Genomic DNA, 16,348 nt, shown 5'->3' on the forward strand with positions numbered 1-16,348 from the left:
TTCTTTTTAGACTTGTTGGCAGCCGCCAGATATCGCCCTGAGATCTCTTTCTTCATCGTCAATATGTTAATGATGACCAATCTCAGCGGCTGTGCCGTCTTTTGCTGATACCATAGCATGTGGCACACAGTCGGGTCTGTATATTCGCAATCTAACTGCACTGACCCCCCTTCTTGTGCGGGTATTGTAACCGGTCACTTAGTTATTGGATCTGCGCCTAGTCCGCCTGCGAAAATATGAAATATGTAGAGTAAATCGTAATTTGCGAGAATCTGAGAGTGAGTTGTCCGTCCGAGAAACACGCGGCTGACGTTCCGGAGAATCCAGCCCAAAATCCAATACTTACTATGCAAGAGCCCCGTCCGTATTAGCAGAAACATGTTTGACTGAACCTCTCTGAGTGAATGGGAATGAAATGAGGCAGAGATTGAGAAGCAGAAAGGGAACCCGGGCTCTGTTCAGCTCAATGTTCCAGCCACACACTGCACGGGGCCAGGCCTATTGTGACATCACCCAGGCTACCATCCCCATTGATTTGTCAGTGCTATCACGTGACTTATTCAGGCCCATGCCTGATATTGGAGCCCTCTGCTTGCGGGTTCTAAGTAATCCATTTGTCGCAGGAGATCATTGAGTGGATTCTGTGAATATTTTACCTGCAGACATGAACGTTTGCCAGAAAGCTAAATTTCAGCACGGTAGCACAGTGGTTAGCACTGCTGCATCACAGCGCCAGGGACCCATGTTCAATACCGGCCTTGGGTGACTGTGTGGAGTTAGCACTTTCTCCCGGTGTCTGCGTGGGTTTTCTCCGGGTGCTCCAGTTTCCTTCCCCAGTCCAAAGATTTGTAGGTTAGGTGCATTGGACATGCTAAATTGTCCCTCAGTGTCAGGGATGTTTAGATTAGGTTCAAGGATTATAGGAATTGGGCGGAGAAGTGGGCTTGGGTGGAGTGCTCTTCCAGAGGATCGGTGCGGACTCGATGGCCCAATGGCCTCCTTCTGTACTGTAGAGATTCTATGATTCTATTCTATAAAGTGGAGCCATATGGACACAGGTTTCGTCACTGTGCTGTTTGTATCGAAACGTGCTCTTCACTCTGTAGAAATTATTGCTGGACTTCTCTGTCCAAATCCAGTGAAATACAAAGTACAAAGAATGTTAACAAGTTGGAGAGAGTGCAGATGTTATATATCAGAACAGTACCAGGAATGAAGGACGTTTATGAAAACAGATAAGGGAAATTTGGATTATTTTGCTTGGAACAAACAAGGTAGAAAGGAGAATCAATTTATCTCCTTCGAATTTTGCTCTTGTGCTGGAGTAGATCGCCTGTAATTATTTTCATTGGTAGACGATTCAATAACAAAATCACTTCAATTTCATGGAAAGATGGATAGTGAAAGATGAATTTTATTTTTTCCATCGTGATTTCTTATTACCAGGAATACCGCATCAAAATGATAAAGGGCGAAGATAAACAGGAACTTGTCAAAGGGATATTGTCATAAATTAAAAAACGGAAGGCAACGTGTACAATGCGGGTGTGAAAGCCGCTAGGTGTCGTACTTTCAAATAGGCATTATTCCTTCCCTAAATGTTTGTGATTTTGGGTCCTTCCTGCCGACAGACTTGTTTTATTCCCCTCAGTCACTTGAGCAATGAAAAGGTGCAGAAAGTGCAAACTTCTGGAGGCTCAATCGCTAACATTTCCACTCCATCAATTGCGCTGGCAGCTGATAGTTTGATCAGGTTTGAGTCTGTGATATGTTGAGCATTGCGTTATTGCGTTTACTACTCTCGGTTTAACCCGATTGTGCTATTACAGACATTGTTTCCCATGGCCCATTTCAGTCCTTGGTTAGGTCAGCAGTTCAGTCCGACTAGATTTTGTATTTCTATTTGACAGACCATTTCCTGCTTTGGGGAGGGGCCGACCAGGACCTACCCTGCACCTTGCATCGCTTCTTGTTATTCTCTCACTCTCAGTGAGAATTAATTTCTCGGTAACACTCTATTCTCACCTGATTGATATGTCCTCCCAAATATCACTTATTCCACTTGATTTCCTATCAATCACGGTTTTCTAACATCCGTGACTCAGACACTATTTAATTTCTATTTGTGCAACTTATCACATAGTCCTGTGTGAATCACTCAGACTGATTGTCTGTCATCCATATTATACATGATGTAGGTAATTCAAAGATTAGTGAACAGTTATTCTCTGGCTTTGGTACCACAACGACATTGGAAGTACATATTTACTGCTTTCAGGACATAAGCTGACCTCCTCGAAACGAACTTGTATCTCCCTGCTTGAAAGATGCTTTGACGTCGAGGTCCTGCCTGAGCAATGTGAGATACAAAACTTAATTTTCTGCTCGGCAAATTATTTCAGTCCGCCTATGTCCAGCTCTCCAAATATCAAAATCGTCATCCCAGGCCACTGAATAACCACAGAATCTCTCCTCTTCGGGCCGCCGACATCGGAACATCTATCCGATATCCACAAGAGGGCGGCAGCTCACAATATCCCTCGTGGGGTTCGTAGCACCTGTAGTGAGTTGAGTAAGACCTCATCCATTTTGAAATAAACATAGATTTAATGTGTTGCCTTTTTTACCTACTGTAAATATGGCAGTCAATGAGGTTGCCCTCCTTTCTCTGAATATCAATATTCTATTGCTCAGAGTCGCCAGATATCAAATGATACCACCACAAGGTTCAACCGGATATCGATCAAAGAGCCAAACATCAGTTAGTTAGTTCAAGATCAAGGGTACTTTATTCACACACACAATTAATCATGCAACATAAACACTACGGTTAAACTGCACCTATCAACTATAACAACCTGTACTTAACTTCAGGCACCCGGTTTAGGTCAGAGAAACAGTGGCCATTCTTCGGCTCTGTATCTATCGGGTCTGTGGAAGTCACTGCTGCTCAGCTAGGCTCATCCGTCTGGTAGCGGGTGTTGAACTTGACCTTGCTTCCGGTGGTGCTGCACTTGGAAGTTGACATTGCCGGAGCACCAGGTCCAAGAGAGGCCAAACACATGGTGGTCTCTCTTTATCCTTGGGGGTTTTCACGCTTTTTTGGGCGGTCCTTTGGTTTGGACCCCACTAATTGGGTAATTCCTGATCACTGTGTTCGATTTGAACCAATAAAGGGGCGGGTGTCTTGATGGCTGGGCGTGTCCCAAGCAGTCATAGACCCTGTTGTTTATGCTTCTCGAGTACAGGGAGCGGCACCGAAATGTCTGGGGTTGTATTGGTCGCTCAACTGTCAGTCGTTTGTCTGGCAGAGATGGGCCATCAAATGCTAATCGGTTGGGGGGTTTCGATACCGTCTGGATTCCTCACTCGGAAATATACATTCAGGCTCTGAGCCTGCCTGAATCTCGCATTGTCCATTTTTCCCGCTATGCTTTGCGACCTTCTCTGTTCCTTATTGTAAGTGGCCGTCCCAGGTGGCTACAAATAGTTGAACTCAACTTACCTCAATGGTTTGGAGAAGCTAATGCAGGCAATAATCATCACATATTCTCATATCGCAGTATTTGAGCCTGATATTGGTCAGAGCACAGAGAGAGAGGCAAGGAAGGAGTGTCTGATGTGGGGAAGGATGTGGGAATGAGACTGAAATACTTACTTTGACCTGTTTCTGAATTACTTCACTCTAACCATTTGGGCACCATGTGTATTTCTACTTTGGGCAGCACGGCAGCACGGTGGTTAGCACTATGGCTTCACAGCGCCACGATCCCAGGTTCGATTCCCGGTTTGAGTCACTGTCTGTCCGGAGTCTGCACATTCTCCCCGTGTCTCCGTGGGTTTCGTCTGTGAGCTCCGGTGTCCTCCCACAGTCCAAAGATGTGCAGGTTAGGTGGATTGGCCATGATCAATTGCCTTTAGTGTCCAAAAAAGGTTAGGAAGGGTTATTGGGTTACGGGGATAGGGTGGAAGTGAGGGCTTAAGTGGGTTGGTGCAGACTCGATGAGCCGAATGGCCTCCTTCTGCACTCTATGTTATATATCTATACACTACGAGTGGACGTAGCATGAAAGGTTTTACTGGGCGGCTGGTATGAATTCTAATTAATGAGAACTCGCTTTACTCGTCGCCGAGACGCTGCAAACCTGCTCTTTGAGCTCTGCTCCAGGGTTTTGAACAGATTAATGCAGAATTTCTGAAAAGCGCTGACGATATTCTCTCATAAAGATAATCCAAAATCCGAGAGCTATGGCTCAGTGAATAAACGATAATGAACCAGATTAAAGTTAATCGTTGGATGGGTGTGTCCAGGGCCAAGGGTCACAGTCTGAGGATTCAGGTTCAACCATTTCGGCCAGAGAGACATTTCTTCACACAAAGAGCAGCGAACCTGTGGAATTCATTACCACATGAAGCAGTTGATGCTAAAACTTTAAATGTGTTCAAGAGGCTGCAGGATACAGCACTTGGGGAGAATGGGATCAAAAGCTATGGGGAGAAAGCAGGATTAGGCTATTGAGTTGGATGATCAGCCATGATCGTGATAAATGGCGGAGCAGGCTCGAAGGGCCAAAAGGCCTCCTCCTGCTCCTATCTTCTATGTATCTATGTAAACAGTAAGAAGTCTTACAACACCAGGTTAAAATCCAACAGGTTTATTTGGATTCACGCGTTGCTGGAGCGTAGCTCCTTCATCTGGAAGGCAGCTCCCTCACCTAATGAAGGAGCTGTGCTCCGTAAGCTCGTGGTTGCAAACAAACCTGTTGGACTTTAACCTGGTGTCGTAAGTCTTCTGACTGAGCTCACCCCAAACCAACACCGGCATCTCCACACCATTTTAAACAGAAGGAGCCACTGAACGAAATCCTGCTTACATTAGTTGGAAACGTTCATTCGTTAAGAATGTTCAGTAGCTTGTGCAGTGATAGCTCGTGCCGTTGCTCTGAAGTGAAAGGTCTATTCCTTTCAGGCATATGCTCACATACATTTTTTTCTTTCGGGAATATTAGCAAAGGATTCCAGAGCAAATATGAAGCTGTTGAACCGCGTTGTAACCTCTCCTTCCGGAGGCAACTGGTCCTCGCGGTGGACATGAATAAGTAGTTTCTGGGGACACTGCCGTTGTGTCACAAGACTGACTGGCGGGTCGTAAGCCAAGCCGACAAAATCTGTAATCATGGTGAGACAATTGGCTCAGTGATTCATGAGGGAAAGCTCACTGGAGTCACGGTTGCCTGTCCCCTGATGGAAAGCCTGTAAGAAACTGATAGTTCCCGAATTAACCACATTCAGGACAAATCCCGTGTTTGACAGTGCAGTAAACAGAAAAGGGGAGGAAATGGCGTAGTGGTATTGTCATAGTCATATAATTTACAGTGCAGAAAGAGACCGTTTGGCCCATCGTGCCTGCACCGGCCCTCGCAAAAAGCATCCGATTGAAGCCTTACACCTCCCACATATTGCCGTTACTCAGTTACTCCACCTAACCTTTTGGACACTTAAGGGCCAATTGAGCAAAGTGAATCCACCTAACCTGCACACCTTTGCACTTTGGGAGGAAACCGGAGCACCCGGAGGAAACCCACGCTGCATAGAAATCCTGCCTCGCATATCTCGTCTAAACTTTGCCCCACGGACCTTAAACCTATGCCCCCTGGTGGCTGACCCATCCACCAGGGAACATAGGTTTAAGGTCTGACAGGGATGGCTTGCTGCAATTATACAGGGTCTTGGTGAGGCCACACCTGGAATATTGTATGTAATTGTGGTTTCTTTTTCTGAGAAAGCATGTTCTTGTTCACCAGGGAGTGCAGAGAAGGTGTACTCGACTGATTCATCGGATGGTGAATCTGATGTATGAGGAGAGATTGAGTTGGCTAGAACTGTAGTCTCAGGAATTCAGAAGAATGAGGGGGAATCACAGAAACCTAGGAAATCCGAACAAGACTAGACAGGGTAGATGGAAGAAGGATGTTCCCGATGCTGTCCAGATCCAGGGACCATAATCTGCAGATACGGGGTGGAACATTTAGGACATAAATGGTGAGAAACCTTTTCACCCAGAGCGTGGTCAGCCTGTGGAATTATTTACCACATAAAGGAGCTGAGGCCAAAACATGTTTTCAAGAAGCTGGTAGATATGGCACTGGGGCGAAGGGGATCAAACGATATTGGGGGGAAACGGGAACAGGTTACTGAATTGGGCGATGAGCCATGATCATAATGATTGGAGGAGCAGGGCGGAAGTGCAGAATGACCTCCTCCTGCCCCTATTTTCGATGTTTCCATGTCTTTATAATTCTTTGTCAGGAATTTCTATCCAGTTATAAATCTATATTGTCTTCTTAACTCCTGTAAATCAGATATTATTTCTTGTGGACTAAAATGGCATAATTTTTATTCTTCATTTGGGAATTGGTGGCAAGGTCAGTTCTTTTCCAAGTTCCTTACGAAGACATTCTACCACAGGATGACCAAATGTGATATTTGGCACAAAGTTTGCGTCCATCACACCCAAATGCAGGTAGTCCGCCCCACAGTCCAGCATCCTGTCCATCTCTAATTAGCCCTTTACCTGAATGGCTTGCTCGATTATTGCAGAGGGAAGCAGGGAGGCAACTATATTTATGCGCCTCTGGAGTCAAATGTACATTAATGATCAGGTGTGACAGTTACTAGTTATAGACTGTTCAGATTGAACCTCCCTGAATTGATATTTGGAGAAGAGAGAACCGTTTTACATCACTAATTTACAGATTAACACGGAATGTTAAAAGATGATGAGTTTACAAAATGCAGACAGGCGATGAGATGGAACAGACATGGAAAATATATGGAAAGGCAGAATTCCAGTTACTGGCCGAGAGGTGCGTTTGTAAAGTTTATATTTTTTCTAACTGAGAGATATTAACTAAATTTAAGTTAGGGACTAGACCACTTCTGATCTTGTTGGGTATTGTGTTTCATCAGTTAAAAACTAATCACTGTGAATCTCACAGCGGTGGGAGAATTACTGATGTTGTTTTATTAGTGTGGGATTATCTATTTGTGGCACTTACTGTAACTCTTGTCGACTTTTGTCCAGGCTCTGCTATATATCTTCAGCATAGAGGGGCTCCATCGCAGAGAGATAGGCACTGGCCTCTGAAATCTATGTTTTGCTCATCATTTACTCGGTGGTTTATTAGCATTACCGAACATGGGAAATGATCGCACTGTAAAGTCTGGGTTCCCAATTTTGCTGTCCCGTCATAGAGATAAAACATATGCTGTGGACAATGTTCATACCCTGGCTGTAGCTGAACACGTAAGGACTGGAATCTATTGTTTTCTTGGTGCAGCTGATGGTCACAATACTTTATTTCTGTACGAACAATTCCGTTACGGCCTGCTCCACCGAATCTTAAAGGCTCCATCTGACATGTACAACCACAATATTTACCGATGCATCAACATGACAAGCATTTTACTATCGATAATGAATGTTAACAATAAGAAGTCTTACAGCACCAGGTTAAAGTGCAACAGGTTTATTTCGAATCACTAGCTTTGGAGGGGGTGCAGAGGAGGTTTACTAGGATGGTGCCTGGTCTGGAGGGGGTTAGCCGTGCGGAGAGGCTGAATAGACGCGGACTGCTTTAATTAGGAAGATGGAGGTTGAGGGGTGACCTGATAGAGGTCTATAAGATTATGAGGGGCATGGATAGAGTGGATGGGCAGGCACTCTTTCCTCGGGTGGAGGGGTCAGTCACCAGGGGCATAGGTTTAAAGTCCGTGGGGCAACGTTTAGAGGAGATGTGCGAGGCAGTTTTTTTATGCAGTGGGTGGTGAGTGCCTGGAACGCCTTGCCAGGGGAGGTTGTGGAATCAGATATATTAACGCCATTCAAAAGGTATCTTGACAAACACATGAATAGGATGGGTATAGAGGGATACGGCACAAGGAAGTGCTGAGGGTTTTGGCCACGGTTGGTATCATGAGCGGCACAGGCTTGGAGGGCCGAAGTGCCTGTTCCTGTGCTCTATTGTTCTTTGTTTTTTGTTCTTCGTTGTGATTGCACTGGGGCGGGTGCAGAGGCGATTCACCAGGATGTTGCCTGGGATGGAACATTTGGTGCTATGTCTTTTCGTCCGACGTCACTTCGTCCAACGACACTTCGTCCACGTCTTTTGGTCCAACGTCTTTTTGTCCGCCCGTCTTTTGGTCCAACGTCTTTTTGTCCGATGATTTTTTTCGTCAAAGACTTTTTGTGACTTGACTTTTTGTAACTTGCTTAGTAGCACTCCACTCCACTCCCCACAATAACTTTTTGTAAATAGAAATCTTCTCTAATGCACATAGCAAGGTATAATATGCAATAAAGGATTTTTATTTTTAAAGGTCTCTTTCCTTTAACGAGCCTCGTTAAAGGATAGTTATTATCGTTCTCTTTCCTTTAACGAGCCTCGTTAAAGGATAGATATTACCGTTCTCTTTCTTAATTCGCAAATAACAAATAATGCTGCTGAGGGGTTTCATTCTGCGATAAAGCGTTCGGCGGGTGGAGCTCATTTGAATATCCGGAGGTTAATCAAAACTCTGAAGGAAGAGGAAGGGTCCATAATAGGCAAAAAGGCTCAAATTCTTTGGGGAGATCAGTCAACTTCATGTACGCGATATAAGAAAATAACTGAACGCCTCAAAAGATTGGTCGTTCAATATGATTCTACAACAAAAATTGATTTCTTGAGGAATGTTGCTTACAATTTACATCAATTTTAAGTAATTTTGGGAATTTTAAGTAATTAGTAAACTTTTAGATTTTTTAACTGCATTTTTAGATTTTTTAACTGCATTTTTCAACTTGCATTTTACTTGCATTTTATCAATTACTTGCATTTTAGCAATTAAATTCACTTGCTGTATTGTACTTGCATTTTATCAATTAAATGGTTTTATACGGAGTTAATTTGTAATTGGATAATTGGACGAAGTGACGTTGGGCCAAAAGACGGGCGGACAAAAAGACGTTGGACCAAAAGACGTGGACGAAGTGTCGTTGGACGAAGTGACGTCGGACGAAAAGACGCGACACGGGAACATTTAAGTTCTGAAGAGAGGTTGCATAGGCTCGGGTTGAGCAGAGAAGGCTGAGGGATGACCTTATCGAGGTGTACCAGATTATGACGTGCACGGAGCGGGTGGATAGAGAAAAACTGTTTCCCTTAGTTGAAGGGTCGGTTCGAGGGGACGCATGTTCAAGGTGAGGGGTGAGAGGTTCAGGAGGGATTTGAGGAAAACCTTTTTCCCAGAGGGTGGTGACGTCTGGAAATCACTATCGGGGGAGAGGGAGGGGGGGTGGTAGAGGCGGGTTGACTGACATCCTTTAAAAACTACCAGGATGAGCACTTGGCACGTCGTAACATTCAAGGCTATAGGCCAAGTGCTCGTACATGGGATTAGGATTGGTGGATGAAGTGCCTTTCATGCGGCGGTGCAGACTCGATGGGCCGAAGGGTCTTTTCCGCACTGTATTTTTCTGTGACCTCTGCCATCCAGGGACATGCTCTATCGGGTGAGAAATATAGATCGTCTCTCCATTGAACTTCTGATACAACAAATGCCATGCAGTCAAAATGGCAACAATCTCTCCAATAAAACGGGTGAGGTGGGTTAGAGCGAGCACAGCTCCATTTAGGGAATTTGTTGTTTGAACTTGTCCAATTCTGCAGTCACTCGCTGAATAATTTGTGTTTATTTCCATGCATTTTTCAACGCAAGGATGTTTACCAGAAAGACAGATCGATTTACCGAATGTGCAGAAATCTGGACCGATACAAAGAGATCCAGATAGTGGAATCCGCACATTGAAAGTCCCAGACAGCCTATCACGCGCCTAAAACGAAGAACAACTCTGCCTGTCAATAAAAGTTACAGCAATGTTTTCAACAAAATGCATCACTCAACAAGAAAAGGCCACGAACACTCCTGTAGCCTTTGACCGCGGCCTGTTCACAGCTTTTATTTAAACGGAGAGTTATACTGGGCCAGAAGCAAGGTACACAAAATAAGCAGAAGTCACAAGATAGTGACTGTGATCTTTGAAACAAATCCCAAGTCGTGTGTACCCAGTGACCATTGAGCTTCAGAATGTTCCTTAGCGCTGGGGTGATTTCAGCTGTCATTAACAATCCAGAGTTTCCTGGTGATAATTTACAGACCAGGATTATCAGAATACTGACTGTCACGGCGCTGCGGCAGTTTTCTTTTCAATCCATTGCCCAGATCGCCATCAACTGGCCTCACAGAGCCAGAGAGACAGGGGGAAGAGAGGCGGGAGAATCCGGATGCGCGGCAGCATATGATTAAGGACAGGGTGTCTTCCAATGTGATTGTGTGATGATCTGTCTGTCATCTTCAATTCTGCAGTTTGAGTTTTCAGCCGCTCCTGGGAACAGTTTGATTGGCGGTTAGATTGGTTTCCTCTCGCTTAACCTTGTGGCTGCGTCAGCCTAACAACCGCGTCAGAAAGGGGCTGCTATCTGCAGTGAAAGATAGTTTTTGTACAGGGCAGAGCCTGTTTCCTATCACTGTGAGTCTCAGAGCGCAGTAATAAACGGCAGCGTCAGCCAGCTGCAGCGCCGAGATGGTTAAACTGGTGAATTTATTCGATGTCTGGAGCTCGGCAGAGAAACGACTTTTAGCAAAATCTGCTTTATCTTCACCACCCCCCGAGCCTTTCCGCAATATAAACTCAGGTTGGGAGTCTGCACGCTGCCGGTACCAGTATAAAGTGTAACCGCTCGCTGTGGTATCATATCTGCAGGTAAGAGTAAACTCTTCTCCTTCTGTCTTAACATCCGAGGACAACGGCTGGGTGACAGAATCTCCATGACTCAGATCTGAAAAATAAAACAAGGTCAAATCGAAGAAAAGATCGGACCCAGGACTGTTAAAAATCCATTTTAAACCATATGTAAAAAATGAGAGAAAATCTGAAGTGTGTTTGGTCCACAATTACCAGTTAGAAGCGCTCCGCACACAACCCAGACGCTGAGTAGCCGCATTGTCGCTGTCAGCTCTGTAAAAAGGAATTTGGATGCCTTCTACCCAAAACCCCGCCCCCAATTATAAGTTGCCCTATCTCAGGCTGTTCTAACCTCACTTCCTGATGTCCCCAATGGCAGAGTGAACCGGCGGGGTGATGCTCTATCTGCCAGTGATAACAGAAAGATAGTGCATTTTAGGGGGTAGATGTCCGCTCTACAGAATGGATGGTGAAAATTAAACCAGTGTTTATTTTGATTCGTTCGTGGGATGTGGCAGCCGGTGGCTGCACCAGCATTTATTGCCCACCCCTGAGGGCATTTAAGAGTTAACCACATTGCTGTGGGTCTGGAGGTATATGTAGGCCAGACCAGGTAAGGACACCAGATTTCGTCCATAAAGGGCATTTGAGAATCAGACAGGTTTTTACAATTGACAATGGTTTCATGGTCACCTTAATCTGCGATGCTGGGATTCGAACTCGGGTCATCAAAGAATGACTCTGGTCCCTGGATTACCAGCCCGGCGACACGGGGCGGCACGGTGGCATAGCGGATAGCACTGCTGCCTCACAGCCCCTGGGGACCAGGTTCCATTCCCGGCTTGGGTCACTGTCTGTGCGGAGCCTACACGTTCTCCCCGTGTGTGCGTGGGTTTCCTCCGGGTGCTCCGGTTTCCTCCCAAAGTGCAAAGATGTGCAGGTTAGGTGGATTCGCTATGCTAAATTGCCCCTTAAGTGTCCAAACGTTTAGGTTGAGATACTGAGTTCCGGGGATACATTGGAGTTTTGGGCTTCAATAGCTGCTCTTTCCGAGGGCAGCTGCAGATTCGATGGGCCGAATGGCTTCTTTTTGCGCTGTAAATTCTATGACTCTGTGGCAATACCACGACGCCACTTCCTCCTGTTTTCTTTTTACTGCAACAGTCAAACACAGGATTGTTCCTGGTTTTGGTTTCTTCGGGATCAATCAGTATCTGACAGTTAGTTACTCCACCAGCCGTGACTCCAGTGAGCTTTCCCTCATGAATTACTGAGCCAATTATCTCACAATAATTACATATTTTGTTGGCTTGGCAGACGACCCAGCAGCCGGTCTCATGACACAATGGCTGCGTCTCGAGAAACTCCTCATTCAAGTCCAACGCAAGGACCTGTTGCCTCCGGAAGGAGAGCTCACAACGCGGGTCAACTGGTTCATATTTGCTCTGGATCTTTGCTAATATTCCAGAAAGAAAAAATGTGTGTGAGCATACGCCTAAAAGGAATAGATATTTCACTGTAGAGCAACGGCACGAGCTATCACTGCACAAGCAACTGAACATTCTTAAAGCATGGACGTTTCCAAATAATATAAGCAGGATTTCGTCCAATAGCTCCTTCTGTTTAAAATTATGTGGGGTAGCCGGCGTTGGACTTGGCTGGGCTCAGTAAGAAGTCTGACAACACCAGGTTAAAGTCCAACAGGTTTAATTGCAACCACGAACTTGCGAAGCACTGCTCCTTCATCAGGTGAGGGAGCTGTCTTCCTGATGAAGGAGCTGCGCTCCGAAAACTCATTATTCCAAATAAACCTGTTGGATTTTAACCTGGTGTTGTAACACTTCGTACTGTTTACATAGATACATAGAAGATAGAAGCAGGAGGACGCATTTTTTTTTTTTTTTTTAAATAATTTTTATTGAATTTTTCAAAATACAAACATTTTAACCCCCCCTACATTTACATTTAAATTATAACAAAACAAAGTCAAACCCCCCTACTTAACAAGAAAAAGAAAAAGAATCCCCCCCCCCCCCCTACCCGCGCATCCCCCCCCTCCCCCCCCCCCCCCCCCGCCGGCGAACCGACAGTCAGACCAACTTATCATTTCTAGCAGCGTCCTCGGGCAGGCCTTGCCCGTGCCACCGCCGCTACCGTACTTCCTTCGTCGTTTTCCCCCCTCCCAGGAGGACGCATTTTGGCCCTTCGAGCCTGTTCCGCCATTGATCACGGTCATGGTTGATCATCCAACTTAACAGCCCAAACCTGCTTTCTCCCCATAGCCATTGATCCCATTCTCGCCAAGTGCTATATCCAGCCACCTCTTAAATACATTCAACATTTTAGCATCAACTGCTTCCTGTGGTAATGAATTCCACATGTTCACTGCTCTTTGTGTGAAGAAATATCTCGTTATCTCTGTCCGAAATGATTTACCCTGAGTCCTCAGACTATGGCCCCTGGTTCTGGACACACCCATCAAACGATTAACTTCAATCTGGTTCGTTATCGTTTATTCACTGAGCTATGGCTCTCGGATTTTGGATTATCTTTATGAGAGAATATCGTCAGCGCTTTTCAGAAATTCTGCATTATTCTGTTCAGAACCCAGGAACAAAGCTCAAAGAGCAGGTTCGCAGTGTCTCGGGGACCAGTAAAACGAGTTCTCATTAATTAGAATTCATACCAGCCGCCCAGTAAAACCTTTCATGCTACGCCCACTCGCAGTAGAAATATACATGGTGCCCAAATGATTACAGTGAAGTAATTCAGAATCAGGTCAAAGTGAGTATTTCAGTCTCATTCTCACATCCTTTCCCACATCAGACACTCCTTCCCTCCCTCTCTCGGCGCTCTGACCAATATCAGGCGCAACCACTGCGATATGAGAATGTCTTCGTGATGATTATTGCCGGAATTAGCTTCTCCAAACCATTGAGGTAAGTTGAGTTCAACCATTGAACCTATGTTTATTTCAAAATGGATGAGGTCTTACTCAACTCGCTACAGGTGCTGCGAACCCCACGAGCGATATTGTGAGCTGCCGCCCTCTAGTGGATATCGGAGAGATGTTCCGATGTCGGCGGCCTGAAGAGGAGAGATTCTGTGGTTATTCATTGGCCTGGACTTATTATTTTGATATTTGGAAAGCTGGACTCTTGCCGGACTGAAATAATTTGCCGAGCAGAAAATTGAGTTTTAAATCGTTAACCTAAATATCAGAAGAAAGAAAGTAAAACGATTATGGGTTAAACGTGGGAACTGGCGACTAGATGGGGCAGTGTGGGAAAATAAATGTAAAGCCACATGACAATTAAGGCATTTGTGAAGAAAATGTTTCATATATTGCGAATTGAAATCATCACAAGTATTATAATTCTGCGAGTGGACCTCACCAGTAATTGTTGCGTTTAGTGTTTATTGCATTTTGAGAAAGATTCCTGTGGCTCTCACCCCACAGGTTGAATTATTGCTTCAGTTTGCGAGCGCACTCTGCTGCGTAGTAACTGGAATTGTCAGTGTGTTTGACCTGCTTTCTCTCGATAGCAGCGGGGGGGGGGGGGGGGGGGGGACGGGACTCATTGCACGGAAATACATGGCGGTGTCGGAGATCAGGGCTTTGATGACCGTAAGCTCGGTGATTTTGATAGCTTTTCTAAACGTGGAATAGAATCGATCAGTAACATCGGGGTTTTTCTCCCTTGCAGAGATTATGCATGCACACTGGAGGATGATAGCGCTGTTAACACGAACAGAACATTGAACATTCAGAAGAACTTGATTTAAGGTGGGGTGATATTACTTTTTCATTAAATTTACAGTGCAGAAGGAGGCCATTCGGCCCATCGAGTCTGCACCGGCTCTTGGAAAGAGCACCCTACCCAAGGTCAACACCCCCACCCTTTCCCCATAACCCAGTAACCCCACCCAACACTAAGGGCACTTTTGGACACGAGGGGCAATTTATCATGGCCAATCCACCTAACCTGCACATCTTTGGACTGTAGGAGGAAACCGGAGCACCCGGAGGAAACCCACGCACACACGGGGAGGATGTGCAGACTCCGCACAGACAGTGACCCAAGCCGGAATCGAACCTGGGATCCTGGAGCTGTGAAGCAATTGTGCTATCCACAATGCTACCACGCTGCCCCTGTGGCAATGAATTCCACAGGTTCACTGTTCTTTGTGTGAAGAAATGTCTCCTTATCTCTGGCCGAAATGGTTTAACCTGAATCCTCAGACTGTGACCCCTGGTGCTGGGCACACCCATCAAACGATTAACTTCATTTCCTTTTCAAGCCTCATTTCAGACACCCACCGTCCCAATGTATCTTATTGGCGCGGTTCTGATGCAGAAACGTGGAAAATAGGAACTGGAGGAGGTCATTCGGAACTTCAACCCTGCTCCGCGATTCATCATTAGTCATCCAACTCAAGAGTATAATCCCACATTCCCCCATATACTGTCATCCCCCTCGCCCTAAATGCTCCATCTAACTGTTCTTGAAAACATACAATATTTTGGCCTCAACTCCTCTGTGGTAACGAATTCCACACGTTGATCACTCTCTGGGTGAAGAAATCTCTCCTCATGTCTGTCCCAAATGGTCGGCCACGTGGTGCTATGTCTTTTCGTCCACGTCACTTCGTCCAACGACACTTCGTCCACGTCTTTTGGTCCAACGTCTTTTTGTCCGCCCATCTTTTGGTCCAACGTCTTTTTGTCCGATGATTTTTTTCGTCAAAGACTTTTTGTGACTTGACTTTTTGTAACTTGCTTAGTAGCACTCCACTCCACTCCCCACAATAACTTTTTGTAAATAGAAATCTTCTCTAATGCACATAGCAAGGTATAATATGCAATAAAGGATTTTTATTTTTAAAGGTCTCTTTCCTTTAACGAGCCTCGTTAAAGGATAGTTATTATCGTTCTCTTTCCTTTAACGAGCCTCGTTAAAGGATAGATATTACCGTTCTCTTTCTTAATTCGCAAATAACAAATAATGCTGCTGAGGGGTTTCATTCTGCGATAAAGCGTTCGGCGGGTGGAGCTCATTTGAATATCCGGAGGTTAATCAAAACTCTGAAGGAAGAGGAAGGGTTCATAATAGGCAAAAAGGCTCAAATTCTTTGGGGAGATCAGTCGACTTCATGTACGCGATATAAGAAAATAACTGAACGCCTCAAAAGATTGGTCGTTCAATATGATTCTACAACAAAAATTGATTTCTTGAGGAATGTTGCTTATAATTTACATCAATTTTAAGTAATTTTGGGAATTTTAAGTAATTAGTAAACTTTTAGATTTTTTAACTGCATTTTTAGATTTTTTAACTGCATTTTTCAACTTGCATTTTACTTGCATTATATCAATTACTTGCATTTTAGCAATTAAATTCACTTGCTGTATTGTACTTGCATTTTATCAATTAAATGGTTTTATACGGAGTTAATTTGTAATTGGATAATTGGACGAAGTGACGTTGGACCAAAAGACGGGCGGACAAAAAGACGTTGGACCAAAAGACGTGGACGAAGTGTCGTTGGACGAAGTGACGT

Source organism: Scyliorhinus canicula, unplaced genomic scaffold (assembly GCF_902713615.1).
Source record: "Scyliorhinus canicula unplaced genomic scaffold, sScyCan1.1, whole genome shotgun sequence".
Taxonomy (NCBI): domain Eukaryota; kingdom Metazoa; phylum Chordata; class Chondrichthyes; order Carcharhiniformes; family Scyliorhinidae; genus Scyliorhinus; species Scyliorhinus canicula.